This window comes from Girardinichthys multiradiatus, chromosome 15 (genome assembly GCF_021462225.1).
Source record: "Girardinichthys multiradiatus isolate DD_20200921_A chromosome 15, DD_fGirMul_XY1, whole genome shotgun sequence".
NCBI classification, from domain to species: Eukaryota; Metazoa; Chordata; class Actinopteri; order Cyprinodontiformes; family Goodeidae; genus Girardinichthys; species Girardinichthys multiradiatus.
Genome location: NC_061808.1, coordinates 17171327 through 17181432, shown reverse-complemented (window position 1 = coordinate 17181432; position 10106 = coordinate 17171327).

The following is a 10106-nucleotide window of genomic DNA, read 5'->3' as shown; positions in this document are numbered from 1 at the left end:
GCTATGAAGATTTTAGCCCTGGAATTGTTTTAGGGTGTCAGAAATCCATTTTGAACTCTGTATATCCAAATTAAAATTGTTTAGCATGCTATCTACTGCAGGTAGGAGGCGGCTGTTAATATGTCCACTTCAAAATGTCCAAACTCCTTTAATATTCTGTGACTGAATATCTGCCTTCTTCTGTCAACTTTCTTTGTCTTCAGGTTTTGTGATACACACTGATTATGCAAACTCTAGCCACCCATGTATATGGCTCATCCATTTTACAACTTGTCCACATGATCCACAGAAACCATGATGTCATAGAAAAGTAAACCAAAAGCAGTTCTGCCTCAATAAAACAAAATAAAGCAGAACGTATGCTTTGCCTTATTTTTAAAGCTGACAGATTTCAGCTTGACATTGACCAATGAAATAAGGATGTCAATGACGCAGACCCACAGTTCCTCTGCCTCGAGGATTGTCACAATTTTCAAGTTATCATCAGACAGAGATGCAGGACACCAGTATTTGATTTCCTGCTAATGACGACAGGTTGGGTGAGCCTGTGCATTCAGTTGGCAATTTGTTAGGTTCACACCAAAAAAATTAATGATGCGCAAGGGAATTTTTTGCAGATATTAGTGCACTTACCACTTTCAGTTTCTCTTTTGTTCTTTGCACTATTTTGTTTACAATTTAAGTTAAGACCAATGAAGGACAATTTCATAAAAATGATGAATGTTATGGAAATGGTCAATAGACATGTTTTTCTGTTATTTTATAGAATTTAAGAAAATGTTATAAAAGGATATATTTAGGTTATAGAAAACTGTGGATTCCCCTCAAGTGAAAACCCAATGAAAAGCCTCATTATTTATTGATAGAAGAACACAAACATTTCAGGAAGTCAGGTTAACAACAGCTGTTATGAGAACATGAATAATGCATTGGCACTAAAATGGAATTTAAAAAAAGGCTTTGCCGAAACACAAGACACATATTATCTCCAAGTGTTGGTGCAGTTTTCACTTCTATGGGTTGTTGTCACTATTAGTTTTAGTGTGATGTGAAAAACCTTTAGAAAGATGGGTTTCCAATGTCACACTACTTCCTTTTTATTTTTTGTCCTACATATAAATAGGACAAAAACACAGAACTCAAAAACAAAATTAAAAGTTGCTCTTTGTGTCAACAAGGTCTGAGAATCATAATTCAACATTTTTCAGAAAACTCTTCGTTAGCATCTTGAATAAGAACAATGTGCACAATCTCTATAAGTTTGTTGGAAAAGCAAATAAAAAACATCCATTTAAGAAAGAAATATAAAAAGATCCGGCTTGTCATCATTAGGCCGACCCATACTTATCCAATTACAAAAAAGGAGAAAATATATGCTGTAATTTTGGCCCATTCCTCCTGACACAACTAGCTGAGTCCGGTTTGTAGGCCACCTTGCTCACATACAGCTTTTCAGCTCTGCCCCCTAAGTTTCCATGGCACACAGATCAGGGGTTTGTGATGGCCACTCGGAAACTTTGACATTGTTGTCCTTTTAGTTACAAAGCCTCTTTGTAACTAATTTAGTGGTGGTTACTTTGTGTCATTATTCATTTGGAAGATCCATTTGTGCCCAAGGTTTAACTTTCTGGCTAATGTACCTTCAGATTTACCTTCAGTATTTCTACATAGTGCTCTTTTCTTATGATGCCATTTATTTTGTGAAGTGCACCAGTTGCTACTGCAACAAAGCATCTTCACAGTTGTTTGTGTTGTGAAGATGCTTTGTTGCAGGAGCAACTGGTGCACTTCACAAAATAAATCACATCATTGTTTAAATGGATAATAATCAGTATATATAAACTTCTCACAATGACGAAAATAGTAAAACTGTCTTTAAAAACGTCCTCTATCTCTCTCTCTCTCTTTCTACTCTGGCATTTAGCCAATAGAAATTATTTTGGTAATCCTAATTTACCTAAAACAGGAACAGTTTGAATTAACTTTCATTCATTTAAGTCACTCATAAAAAGTGTATGTAAATATTTGGTTTTAACTGCAAAATATTTACAATTTAGGGGCTATGACTGTTTTTTTTTATCATATCCTTGTCTTTTCTCATCATCAGTTACATTTTTCTGCTTTTTTTTTTAAATTGTATTTTATGTTTTTTAAAGTTGAGGTCTTTGCTTTCCCACAAATGTTATAATCTAAAAGATTCAATTAAAGTGACAGACTGGGTAAAGAACACAAACAATAATTTTCTTTGACTGGATGACAAAGAACTGCAGGAGAAACCTACAAGCCGACAGACAGAGACTCATGTTGCTATTCATCAGCCCAGCCTGCTTGTAGGTTGTGTTTGTGTACTGCTCTGTGGATGCGTGTGGCTGATGAATGGGTAAATATATCTTCTGGAGAGGGAAGATAGAATCCAATCTTTACTCTTCATTATTCAAACAAATTCTTCCTTCGCTTAAAAAAATAGGTTCTGGTATTTTCTCGATGGTCACAGAGGTCCCAACATCTCTCTCTCATCTCCCTTTTCATGTCAGTTCTCACAGAAACACACCTTGTTTTTTATACTCTTGAGGGGTATTGGAGGTTACTAATGTTTGCAGTCTGTCTTGTTTTGGGAAATTAACCCGGTGACAAGAATGTCTTTGGAGGGGGAAATGTCGTGAAGAGGAAATCTTCTCAGCCCAGATGGAAACCTCTGGAAACAAGGCTGATGACGCAGGAGGGAAGAACAGGACTCCAACCTTATCATGCAGAGTTTAAATCAAGCACTTGCCAGAGCCTCACCAGAGGGCTTAGTTAATTTCAAATTTATTGTTCTTCTTTTAAGATGTCTGTTTCTTGGTTATTGCATCTGGATTCTAAAATAAATTGTGTTCAGCGTAATTTTTTAAAGAATTTGTAGGTAATTAAATTTTAAATATTTGCAATTGAGCAGCGCAACTCTACTTTCATTCAGATAATTTAAATGGTGTCTAATGTGCCTGGTTTATCACATAGAGATGGAAGACAGGTCAAAGTCTACAGATGTTTTTCTGTGAGAGACTTCTTTTAAACTCTGTTGACCTCAAAATTAAACTTACAAGAGCCAACGATGCCTTTTGTCTCATGGCAACAAGAGACTCCACTTACAAACTTAGGATATTAGGAGCATCTCTTTTCATCAAAAAAGTTACCGTCTCTCCAGCTGTACAATTGGGGCACGCTTCAGCTTTAATGAAAGCAAATGCTCTGTATCCACTTTCACGTGTGAATGTAAAAACATATTCCATCCCTGAAAATTCAAGGGTATGTAACCAAGAGAATCTTTTCTTAGGCATCTTCCCCAAGTATGTGGTGATTGCTTTACTGGATCATGACGCTTTTACAGGAACATGCAATCTCAATCCGTTTGACTTTAATCATTTTGATATGGAATATTTAGCTTTGTGTAAGGATGGCAGACAAATTCCAGCTAAGGCCTTCCAGCCCAATTTTAACCAAGGTAATTCAGTGAGAGAGTATTACAACTTGTTTACGGCTACAGGACGACATCTAAAAGATCTTCCACTGAGTATATCACGTCAGGAATTTAATCAAGGATACTCTCTATTCACATTTAATTTTAACCCAGGTGAGGACACAGATGCTCTATCTCCAGTTTCCAGTGGGAATTTAAGATTGGAAATGCGTTTCAGAAACCCGTTGCCTCATACCACCACGCTGATCATCTACGCTTGTTATGACTCTATTTTAGAGATTGATTCAAAGAGGCGTGTGCTGGTGGATTATTATTAATCTAATCAGGCATGAATAATCATGAAATTGAGAACCTGCTGCATCATCTGCTGGGAGATTTGTTTTGCGGTGTGTGGCCGTGCGACCAGCTCCCGCTGCTAGCTGACAAATTCCCAGGGCCGGCCTACTTTATTGTGAACACACATCCTTCACACATGCCTGGAGAACACTGGTTAGCTCTGACATTGGATGAGAATGGTCAATCCAGCTTTTTTGACTCTTATGGATTCTCTCCGGATTTTGAGTTCTACCCGTCAAGCATCGTAACATTTTTAGAAGACAGATCCTCAAAAATATTGTATCATAATAATCAGCTTCAAAACACTCTGTCCACTGTGTGCGGTCACCATTGCATTTTTTATCTATGTCATAGAGCATGCGGATTATCAATGCAGCAAGTGTTGTCGAAATACACCGGAGATGTGATTAAGAATGATTTAATGGTATCTAACTTTGTCAAAAAATATCAGAAATGTGTCATTAATCAAAGTTGTACATTTTATACTCACAAACATGCTCTTTGGAGATGTTTCTGGATTGTTATGGAATTTAAATTGTCTTTTTTTTTTTTCATTGTTTGCTTTTTCTTATGATTTAATATTTGTGTAATGACATCATATGTTAGTATGTGAAGTAGAGAACGAAGCTAGACTTGAAAATATAATCAATAAATATTTTATTGAATAAAAGAAATAGGCTACATGTTTCATTTTCTTGTAACGGTTTATGGTAAAAATGTAATCCATCGGGGTGGTAATGTCGTCTAACGAAGAGACTTTTTTGACTTCCCATCAGCATTTTTATCTTCCAGCTCGGATCTTGACCAATGGGGGGAATGAGTTATCTGCCTTCTTCTTCTTCTTGTTCTTCTCTGCTTAACGCTGGGGGGTGTACCCTCTCCCTCTGTTTTGAAACGTCTATATTCATCACGAGCATAAGGGTTAATGACTGAAGATATAGGGATGTTTACCTCTGACAAGGTATGTAGAAAGTCAGACCATCCTCGGGGTAGCGGTGCTCCAGATTTTTTAGAATCAGAATCAGAATCAGAAAAGCTTTATTGCCAAGTACGTTTTTGGACATACAAGGAATTTGTTTTGGCGTAGTCGGTGCAATACAATACAAATTAAACAGTATAAACATGTCTACAATATAATATAAATATATGTGCACAGTTTTAAGTGAGTGAGAGTAAATATAGAGCAGTATAAGATGCAAGAGCAATACAACAGTGCAGGTGATCAGTGTGCAAGTAAAGCAGGAGTCCATGCTGAGCGTCAATGTAACGCATAGAGTTACAGGTTACAGGTGTCCTGTCAGCAAAAAAGGGGGGGCTGTGGGGGAAAGGGAGAATGTCAAGGTGGTTTCCGGGCTTTGTTAACCAGGCTGGTGGCAGATGGGAAAAAACTGTTCTTGTGGCGTGAGGTTTTGGTCCGGATGGACCGCAGCCTCCTGCCAGAGGGGAGAGTCTCAAAGAGTCTGTGACCAGGGTGGGAGGGATCAGCCAGAATCTTCCCGGCCCGCTTCAGGGTCCTGGAGGTGTACAGTTCCTGGAGCGACAGTAGACTGCAGCCAATCACCTTCTCAGCAGACCGAATGACACGCTGCAGCCTGCCCTTATCCTTGGCTGTAGCAGCGGCGTACCAGATGGTGATGGAGGAGGTGAGGATGGACTCAATGATGGCTGTGTAGAAGTGCACCATCATAGTCTTTGGCAGGTTGAATTTCTTCAGCTGCCGCAGGAAGAACATCCTCTGCTGGGCTTTCTTGATGAGGGAGCTGATGTTTGGCTCCCACTTGAGATCCTGGGAGATGATGGTTCCCAGGAAGCGGAAAGATTCCACAGTGTCAATTGTGGAGTCACAGAGGGTGATGGGGGCAGGTGGGGCTGGGTTCTGCCTGAAGTCCACAACCATCTCTACTGTCTTTAGAGCGTTGAGCTCAAGGTTGTTCTGGCTGCACCAGTCCAACAGATGGTCCACCTCCCATCTGTACGCGGACTCGTCACCATCAGAGATGAGTCCGATCAGGGTGGCTTGAAGCAGGCTGGCACATGACATGTCTCCAGTGAGGTGTTAAAAATGTCTGTGAAGACTGGAGACAGCTGATCAGCGCAGTGCTTCAGGCTGGCTGGTGAGACAGAATCCGGACCAGCAGCTTTCCGGGGGTTCTGTCTCCTGAAGAGTTTGTTGACGTCCCTCTCCTGGATGGAAAGAGCCGTCCTCGGCGTGGGTAGGGGGCTGGTGGGAGGGAACTTCAGGGTGGGGGTTGGAGGTGCCAAGGCCCCTCTTGAGGTTGGGGAGGTGGGGGTGGTGGATTGTGGCTGCAGTTGTTGGGGGGCGTCGTGGGGGATGGTTGCAGGACTGTCCCTTTGTCTTTCAAAGCGGCAGTAGAACTCGTTCAGGTCGTTGGCGAGGCGTCGGTCGTTGATGGAGTGGGGGGCTTTCGGCTTGTAATTGGTGATTTGGGGTGATTTTAAATGGTAGCATGAGATTTTTCAACAAGTCAATCATGTGGGACCCCTTTACAACATTTCCTTCAAATACAAATTCACCTCGCGAAGTCCAACTCTCACTTCTTTCGGATAATTTCTTCAAAATGTACTCTGCATTTTTACGATTATGCTTTGGTAGGCTTTTCAGTACTTCCGTAAGAACCTGAACCTTAGGGGCCTCGTCCTGCCCCGGGCCTTGTTTTTCTTCGGACCGCTCATGTTCAGGAACCTCTGTGTCACGCTGCAACGTCAAACTCACCATTGTTCTTCTTTCACACCTTGCTTGAGTAGAGTCAAATACCTCTGCAAAAGCGCATCGTATTTCTTGATTTTTTCATAAGAATTCAAACCGGGCTCGTTTAATATTGAAACGAGAAACATCTTCTGCGATGTTCTGAGAGACATTATCTCCTGATTATACCACCCACTAGATCACCGATCAAGGGAGAAGGAGCCGTTAAGATGGGGAGAATAAAACCACCTCCCTGGTTTTTGAGTGCCAGCTGTTTAGTTTTTATTCCGGTTCTTTTATCACCCAACAATCTGATGATTTTTCTTTGTTTCTTCAATTGTTGGTGTTGAGAGGGCGATAGTTTAATGTTACCTTTTAAAATATTCAGAGCAATCTCACACAGAGCCTGAAGAAAGTCGGGAGAGCAGTGTGCGAGAATATCTTTACGTTTCTGTGGACAGGCCTGGTACAAAGCTCTGAATAATGGGACATTCCTTTTTATACGTGCAGACATGATGATTTACTTTGTTTTGGGCACATACACAGCAGGCCACTGGTGAGGAAGTATCCCCGTTCTCAGTCTGAAATGTTCTGGGCAGGTAGGCGTAAAATCGACGATTAAATATCCATGAGTTTCTCTCGTCGCATCTTCAAAACTCTCCAAGAAGAGACCCTTTTGAGATGGAAACATTTGGCGGGCCAGTATATTCAACTGGAGTTTATCTCTCGGGTTTTTAAACAACACCATATAATTAGTGTTCAGGCTGATGGTGCGACTGTACTTTCCCTGATGAAATACATTCTGAGTCAACATCATGACGCTCATATTACAATGGTGACGAAACTGGGTAAAGACCTTCATCACGTTTTCATCATCTGAGGCTTGGGCGATAACATCGTCTAGAATAATCAGATGATTCTGATCAGGAGGAAACAGGTTTTCATCTTCAAAAGAATGAGGCAATCCTTCCACAAAGGTAATATTTTTATTCATCTTCTGCAGTTCAGCATACATGGGTTGAAAAGATGTGTAAATCCATACAATATTTTCAGGTGCAACATCCATGACATGATTACAATTTTGCAAAATACTTTTTACAAAGAAAGTTTTCCCGCAGCCGCTGGGTCCAACAATCATACATGAGAAAGGTGCTCTAAATCTCTAAATCTCTAAAATTAAGAAATGTTGCGTTTGTCAAGCGGAATCTCTTTTTATCCCTCCTGATTGTGTGTTGAGGAATTTCAATGAAACTCTCAACTGACCCCTGTAAGTAGCCCTCGACCAGCCCTTTGATGCTGTCCAAATTGACCCTCTCGCTGCATTAATGCGTCTGAGTGATACCTTTAGCATGTATCACTACTTTTTAACGGTTTTTAGTTTGGTATGCATAACTCTTGGGTCCTGTTGATGCAAACTCCAAAATGCTGTCACCATCTAACTCGTCAGTAAGATCACCCAGAAAATTTCCAAGCTCCAAAGGAGTTTCACCACTTTTTGTCACATAAATCAAACTACCCGTGTCAATATAAATCAATCTGTCTTGTAACTTCTCCATGCTGCTGAGAAGTTTTAAACGTGCATAAGCGGTGGTGAATGCTGCAATAAACACATTGTTTGCCTTGCTTGGTGGAGAGATGACATGTTTGCTGAAATTCCACTGCACTACACACATTTCAGGGTTGAAAAAATGGAAATAGTTAACTCTATATTTACTCGAAAACATGAAACTGAAAAATTCATCAGGGTTAGTGATGACTGTGGTCTGAGACAGATCACTTCTTTGTGCAAATTTCCCCCAAAAACTGTTTAAACACAGTTTTGCTACCTGCCTTTTGGCAGGATTCACCTCAATTTTCTCAGGGTCTAATTGGATACCCTGATGGAGTTTGTAGTCTGCTACATACTTTGACTTACTCTCCTGATCCACTGCTTCAGACGGGTAGCCTGAAGCCTCCTGCTTACCCTTTAAAAAGCAGTGAATGTAACCTTTAAAGATTGTGTCACTGGTCTTCTCAAAATGCCACACTTCTGTGATTTTAGCAAGGCGATAACCACACTGCAGCGCTTTACTAAACTCTACACTCACCCACACACCTGTCAGAGCTCTGTCCTCATCATTATGCCTGCAGGGACCTGACTGGTTATTTATTTCAGCGCATGTGTGGCAGAGAGTGAACACAAGTTTACCTTGGGAATTTCTGTAAGGTAAAACGGGGAACAACAGGCCACGTGGTGGGTAGACCACAGCTTTGATTATATCGAAGTAGCTGCTGGGGTCATCAAAATCTTTGTAAATGATGGTGGGGTGACCGAGGGGAAAAACACAGTTGGCGTTTACATAAGGGCACAGAGATGTGTAATCCACATAATGTACAGTTTCACCTGCCCCCGCTGTGTACCTCAGTCTCATAGCGCAGGTGCGTCCACCATACAGAGCATCCCGGGGTGATAACGGTTCGGGTGCATTAACTTTCTCAAGAAAGCTGATCACCCCCGGGTGGGTTTTTTTCATTTCAGTCCACTCATGCTCCCAGACGACCTCGAGACGAAGGCCGTACACAGTTTGGAGCACCTTGCTTCTCTCGACTGTCGCTGCGTAAAACTGTTCAAATGCGACCCCTCTCAACGGACACTTGTCATGAGGCATATAACACTTTTTACAGCCGTGGAAAAAACAGCCGTAAAATTCAAACGCAACTTTGACACCGTTAATCTCTGCATACCCATCCACTGAATATGGACCAATTTTCTTTTCACCCCGATTTAAAGCATGCTCAATAAATATGGTTCTGCTGTCTGCAATCCAGCCGAGCCATTGAATGCTGGAGAACGTTTTACTGCTACGTCTGTAATCCAGAGGTGATGGAATAGCTAAGGTTTTAGGAGGAAGGAAATTGGTTACAAAAACCTTCATGTACACAGATGCTATCGCGATGCATTTAAACGGATCCACACTTGTCTCCTTAAAGAACTCGTCTCTGAATTTTAAGCAGCCTTGAGAAAGAATTTCAACGTCATTTTTACAATAACGAATATCTTCTTTCTTAAAGTCAAAGACCTCTTTGCTCGCTTCTCTGTACCAGCTGCTAAACACCTGTTGTTCTTGAACACTCATGCGTTCTACAGCCTGCTACGCTGTAGATGGAGCAGGATATGACCCCACATACCGTAGGCGCTCTTCGGAGGAGAATAGGTGGAGGAAAAAACCCTTGCTTTGATCAGTAAAGCCTAACGCTTTCGACATGGCATTCAACTTCATACACATGAAGGACAGGCTATCAATGTATTTTAACCTGTAATCAGGGTCGGTTAAACAGAGAACTTTACTTCCCTGCATGATGAGATGAGGTTTAATGCCTAACTGCAACATAGCTGTGAGAATCAGGTAGCTGTCATATCCACGCGCGTTGTGCGCTATTAAAGTGAAGCCTCTATACATCGGCCTCCTTAAATGGAGTAGTAATTTTTGGGTGCAGTCTAACCCATAAGCATGCCATTCATCACCTTTCAATGTTTTAGCACAGACCAGAAAGGGCGTATGCACGCCGCTCTCATTGACGAAGCATTCAAAATCATAAAAAATCAGTTTATCATCAAGCTGATTA